Source organism: Micropterus salmoides, unplaced genomic scaffold (assembly GCF_014851395.1).
Source record: "Micropterus salmoides isolate LMB-PRFRI ecotype aquatic unplaced genomic scaffold, ASM1485139v1 Ms_hic_scaffold_7, whole genome shotgun sequence".
NCBI lineage: Eukaryota > Metazoa > Chordata > Actinopteri > Centrarchiformes > Centrarchidae > Micropterus > Micropterus salmoides.
Window position 1 is genome coordinate 19,435,595 of NW_024044459.1, and position 7,202 is coordinate 19,442,796.

The following is a 7,202-nucleotide window of genomic DNA, read 5'->3' on the forward strand; positions in this document are numbered from 1 at the left end:
TCTAAAGGCTCATTAAATTAAAATAACCAAACTCCAATAACCAAACAAAATTAAGAAATTGTCCTTTAAATGACAAATACCTTAAATTTTACTGAATTAGACTATTTTATTCTGCCATTGTTTCAACATTAAAGGCTACTCAAATACACGTTTGTTGCTTTAATAGCAAATGCTATGCTAAGACTATGGTCTTCTGACTATAACCTCAAACTATTCATACCCTTAAATAAAATATATTTATGATAATGTACAGATGTGTGTGCAGGTTTCTGTCGACTTGGAATTTTTCAAAAGTATTTTATATTTTTTGCGATTTTCCATTAAAAACATGAGTAATTGTAACTTGATTTCACAAAAATTAAGGAAATTAAGAATCAAGGTTTAGTTTGTCAGTGAGAAAAAGAAAAAAGAGAACAAAAGACAAAAGAAACTCAGAGGACTATGAAGTTCCTATTAGGATGTAAAACCACCCTCTGTGAAAATTAGTGAGTGACAGGTGTCATATAGCTGTAGGTTGAAGATAACATACCGGCGATACATGGATACTACTTCACTCAGTGTAATGTTACCATGCACATCAAACCAAAGCATGCTGGAGCCACTCAGGATCCCGTAATTGCAATCAAGGATTCACCTGGGTGTCAGATGTCTTTCCTCAAACAGAACTAGCCTCGAATTGACTTTAAATTAATGACATAGCAACATGCTCTCTCTATAAAGAGTATTTTAATTCTGTCACTTCCGAAGCTTCCCTTCTGTACATTTTTGAGGTTGAGATAGAAAGTTTGCAATTACCTTTCTTTTTGTGATACTCATCCTCGTAGTTCTCCACCTTTTCGGGCTCATAGTTACGAAGCTCATTCTCATAGATTTCAACGTAATTTTCAACCTTCTTCTTCTTCTTGCCTTTTGCCTTCTTGTTGTCGTCATCACTATCTTCCTTCACAGAACCTTTCTTCTTCTTTTCTTTCTTTTTCTTTTTCCCTTCATCTTCATCCCCAGCTGCTTCTTTCTCCGAGTCCTTCTTGGACTTTTTGTCTTCATCTTTGGATTTTTTATCCTTTGACCCCATCTTGTCTTTGACCGAGGACTTCTTTGATCCCTTCTTAGTGGTCAAAATCACATCAGGGAGTTTTTCCCCTCTCCTTGAACTCTTGGAGTCATTGTTGTTATTCTCATTATCATTATTCTCCGAGTCATTTTCCCTCTTTTATTGGTGCTCCTCACATCATCCCTTGATGTGTCAGAATTGTTTCCATCTTCATCACTGTCTTGAAACTTCTTCTTCTTCTGTCCAGCATCCACTGACTCACCTGCTTGCTTACTTTTCTTCTTGGACTTTGGTTCCTGATCCTCCGAGTCCTCGTCATCTACATCTTTGGTTTCCTTGTCTGTACTCTGTCTCGTTTTTTTTTTTTGTGGGCATCTTTAATTTATTTACTACCTCGTAACTGTAACCGATTCCTGTGTGTTCCGGTGAAACTTGATTAAACTGACCCGTGACTGCGCTCTGGAATGACCCACTGGCAGGACAGGTCCGAGTCAGAGCTTACAGACTGGTGTTTGGCGGGCGGCTGGGGCAGCCCCTCTCTGCTGGCTGCTGACCTACAACAGCAGCAGATGCTCTGACTTCATTAAAAATGATAATCTGCTTGTCGTCACCTGACCAAAGGAAGAAACCTTCCCTGAGAGTCAAGAGCAGCTAGAAAATTCCAAAGAGGTATTGCAGTAATCCCCCTTTTCTGTTAACCTGCTTACAGCTATCTACCTGAGAGTGGGACTTTATGGGCTATTTCTTTATGTGTATGGCTGATATGCCTTTTATATGTTTTTAGCATAAAGCTTATACACACAGACAATGTGTACAGTTAACTGCGGTTAGGTTACATTCGAGGGTATTGAAGGACAAAGTTGTCAAAATATAACATTTCGGTAGAGCTTCATAACCTCAATATGGCAAATACGAATGCAGACATATTATGTATGTATTATGTATATTAAGTATTTTATATATGTATTTTATAGAATATATAAGTTGAGTTGGTTAATGGTACAGTTCTTCAGATCATGTTGTTCAGTGTTTTTATATTTAAATGACTAACCTTGGTTTAGTTCTGTTTTTCAGAAGACCCCGACGTAAGGACTGGAAACACTGTAAAAGTCAAAGGTCAAACCATGATCCACGGCACGATGGTAGATGTGTCCAGTGAGTTGGAGCAGATTGAGGAGCGCAAAAAATGAGCCAAAGTGATGGAGAAGAGAAGAAGCAGTAATATCTCTTAAACCTAAAGTTTCTGCTGGCTGTGGATCAAATCTCACCAAGGCCTTCCTGCCATAAATGTTGCATTTTTTAATGCTTTAAAGGGATAGTGAGTGATTATAATCCAATAACCTTTTTGTTGAATTCAGCGAATATTACCTCATGGTTTGCTAGCTCTCCTTATGTATGTGCTCTGAAAAAAAATCTGTGTTTCCTACACAGCCCTGGCTCTGTAAATGGAAAACAGAGGAAGTGGTGTGGACCTTACCCACAACATTTTTCCAGCCAATCAGCAACTGGTGGTGTTACTGCTCGTGCACAGGAGTGACGGTAGAGATGGGAGCAGTGGCAGAGAGAGTTCAGAGTTCTGGACGTAGCTAGGCTAGTTGTTCACCCTTGTTTCCAGTGTGTATGTATGCTACGCTAAGCTCGCTGACTACCAGCTGTAGCATCATACCATACAAACATGAAACATGAAATAAATCTTCCCAGCAAACTCTACAAGAAAGTGAATGAGTGTAGCCTATCTCCAAACTATTCCTTTAAATTCCACTGAGGTTGTAAAAGTTCATTCTTGACCATACAAAAAAAAGATTGTCAAAAATTTATAAAACTACCTTTATCCAGAGAAAAAAACATCTTCATGCTAAGCTAAGCTAACTAGCTGGCCAATCAACCAGCCAACCAGACTGTAGCATCATATTTAGTGCAGAGGCATGAATTTTATATATAAGTATAAGATTATTTCCCAAAACATTTCTTTAAATGCTGACTGAAGACATTTTTGGGAGGTTATAGTAAATGTCATTGATTGGAATTATTTTAAAATAGTTTTTATAGTATTGTAATGTCCTGCAGTTTTCTTATAAAAAAAAAAAAAAATGAATCAACCAAAGCAATTGTATGTCAATAAAATACAGTGTTAAAGAATTTTCTAATTGTCGTCTATGGGACTTTTGTCTTCCCGAATCAAAATTGATCCGGTCTGGTTTGACTGTTTATAAAGCAAAGAGTCTAAATTATTACCCAATCGTGTTACAATATGTGTTACACCTTTTTTAGCCAACTTCATTCCACAAAAAACAGATTTCTTGTTGGAATTTATGGCCAATAAACCTCAATTATATGAAATTATAAAAAATTTTGAATTATGTTGACATAGTTAAGGTTTACCTGTTTGAACTTCTTTTTTGGAATTTTGGTCAATAGACCAAATTATTGAGAAAAATAAACAGAAACTATAAGATATTTTGGATTATCACGGATGATATGGGATCTATTTCATATTTGAACCAGGAAGACCACAAATGCTATAAATTTGAATAAAAAATTCAAAATTCAACAAAAGTAGTGATCATTAATTTGTGTAACACGGAACCATCTATGTAAACAAAACTTGTCTAAGTAGCCTACAATAAGTAAGTACAGTATTTCACACAGCAATTTAAATGGGACTTCTTATTGTGTTTACTTTTGGTTGTGCTAAAAGACAAGAGATCTTCTTCTTCTCTGTTGCTATGCACTTATGCAGTTTACAATAATAACTGTGGCAGATTTACCAGCTGCAATGTGTGGTGATTTTTCACACAATGGATCCATGACTTCAGGCTTAAGTAGATAAAGGCAGGTGTCTCATTTTTTTCTAACCTTCGATAGATTAAGTACATTTAGCTGATACTTAGATACTATTACTTAAGTTAGGTATTGAATGCAGTATTTTACTTGCAGTATATACTCTGTATCTACTCTGCACTGTTAATGTTAGTGAAGTGACAGCACCTCCCTGTGGTAAAAAGTGTACAGTGCCCCTGCAAAAAAAATTTCAAAGCAGTAAATGGGTTTTCTAAAAGATATACCCTCATAAGGATTCAGATGCTCTGTGTATGTCTCAAAGCGTTTGCTGAATGAGCTGTTTTTCATTTATTAACAATGCAATGATACATTTATTTGAGAAATTCTAAATAATGTGTCTTTTGCATATTGTCAGAAAAAACATGGACATTACCTTATGAATATCTTATCTCTAACATGATAAAAGAATTTGTATTCTAATATATTCAAAACTGTTACCCTGCAAACTTTCTAACTTAAGTTAATATATAAAAAAACTTTTTGTGATAGATGCACAACTTCATTTATTAAGCTGGGAAATCTATTAAGTCAACATTGGTGAGGAATCCTTTATGTGCTGAGAAACTAGTCTGGCTCAGGGACACATTGGTGGACTTGCTTTTAATTTATTACTGGGTCCAATAAAAAGCAAGACATACATGCACATACACATAGATAGAAGTGGCTCATTCTAAGGTAATAAAAACATAATGGTTCATTATGCAAGGTTTTTATACACCACTGAAAACATAGTTATGGATTTTATATTGCATTTTTGTCAATAAATCCTCAGAAATATTAAGCACTGAACCACCTTTAACACCACCGGCTGAAATAAAAAAATAAACCATGTAAATCCCAACTTTTGAACTAATGTAGCAGCATGTAGCCTATTCTTTGCATCTTAGACTGTGACACAATAATGGCAATAGCTACTTACACAAAGGCTGTTTAACTTGCTCCTTCTGCAGTCTTTTTACTATTTTGATGTGTGTGTAACCTTGTGTTCCAATAATCTTATCTCTTACGCCATTGTAGGGAGCATAGCAGCAGATTCCTCTGCAGGAGGCATCTTCTTCTTTAAACTCCTGACCCTCCTCTTTGATTGGCTCCTCAGTCTCCTCTTTAACAGAAATGTTTTCAGCGAGAGGATTCCTTGGGGCCATACAGGCAAGTAAGTCAAGTACTGTAATGAAGTTCTGTTTTGAGGTACTTGTACTTCAATTTACATTTTATGAAACTTTGTACTTTTTACTGCACTACATTAATATAATAACAAAACAAGAAATTCCCCATGCACAGCAACAACAGTCCGGTGCTGGTATGTTGCAGGATTTGGCAATGAAAAATCAAAAACACTGTGTGAACCTGAAAAAGCCATAGGCAAAACACATTGTTCACAATACATATAATAAAGTCATTTCAGTGCGCAGTGGCTTGTTTTTAATTAATAAAATAATTTGTGTTACTTTGCAGATTCCGATTAATAATACAAAAAAAAATGTATTAATGTGTATTACACTTTATTGATCCTTGTGGTAAATTTTCCAACTATGCAGCAGTTTATAAAGCGATTAAAATTAGCTCCACCATCAGCATCAGCTTTATTGTAGCCAGCAGAGGGAGGCACCTTCATTTGGATTCAAAGTTGTTACCATTACATTCATTCAGCAGAGGGAGGATGAGCACACCCTGCATCATTCAGATTGTCAGTCTTATCAAAAGACCCACAGCTGGTTTCCCTTATTCATGGATTTTTCTCCAGAAGCCCCTTTTCTCCTCAATACTCAAACACAAAGCAAAACAAGAAACACAGCAAAAAACAAATACTGTCTATTAATTAAATGAGCTCTATTCATTATGTACAGCTTTTTACATTCATAAAAAGTGGCGTCTTCATTTTTTATGCACATTTGCTACTTGGACGCTCAGCGTAAAATATAGTAGTCTTCAAATACAGAACACATACAAAGCAAACACAATTACAATATATGTCAACTGTGACTATTGTCTGCTACAAAATAAAAGGCTTCATCTTGTATTCATTTTCTGTCTGGGTAAGTGTTTTTGTCTCCACTCTCGGCAATGTTTCCTTTGGCTGTACAGTAGACATTTTGCCTGGCACGATGTGTTCAGCCACAATGAATCCCTGGATGCTCTTCCTCTTCCTTGTCCTCATCTTCCTCCTTCTGTGTCCCTCACCCTTCCTCTCCGTCTGCCTTTCTGTGTCTCTCTCTCTTTCTCTTTCTCTCTCTCTGCACGGATACAGTATCACTGACTCGTCCACTCTGCACTCTGCTCTGATTTTGAACAATTTCACAGCTTGCATCCTTGAGTGGACAGTGTGGCCAAATTCAGCGTTTTATTACTGGAAATAAGTTGTAACACATGTGTCAAATTCCACTGTTATATTTATTCACCTACACCCCTTTAGTTGTTGTTGTTCAGTTATGCAATCATGATGTACTCAAGAAAGGGATCTTTTGACGGCAGACGTAATTCGATGCCAAAGAGTAGATTAAAATGGATCTCCAAATCGATTTGAAGAAACAGCTGTTATACAACATGGCAAAAACTGTTAGACTAAGCAAAGTAATGAGTCCCAAATCAGTTTAAGTGACACTTAAAAAAAAAAAAGACAGAGAACAGCTGCCCTGCTCTGTAACCTTTCATGTGGATAGGAGTGTTAGGTAAGGGGACTGACATGCTTGTAAGATGCATATCAGGGGCGCATGCATGAAAAGGAGTTCCACCAAGGGAAATCTTTCAAGATGTTTGTCCTGACTAACAAAGCTGGCTGCAGAAAATCAGACAATTTTCTATTTTTTCAGGTTCATCGAGAGCGAAGGAAGCATTTTAGACAACAGAGGAGGCAGTCTTGGGTGTACATGTCCATAGGGGCCAGATACTGGACTTCAGACGCAGAATTTATCTTGTACTTTCTTTGAACATAGATTTAAAGAGTTTGAATCCCAAAGGTTGTGTCATCGGTCAACCCGTTATCATTGTAAATTGTTCACTGGAGCAAAGTGAAGGCCACTGATATCACTCAAACTATACTTGTCCTTTCCATTTTGGTTCACCAGAATCATCTGTAAGGATCAAGGGTATCTTTATTGTCTTTATTGAATCATCTATAAGTTACAACTGTGAGACTTTTACTGCCTGATTACATGTGTACACTGTATGTGTCTGCGCTAAAAGTTATTATTATTTCTCATATGTGGTTAAGGCAAATCCCATAAGCATTAGCATCATTGAGTAGGCTGCCAGTTAGCTGCTTTAGTTCACACATATAGTCTTAATAAACCTCTTGTAAGTACAAGGCAGA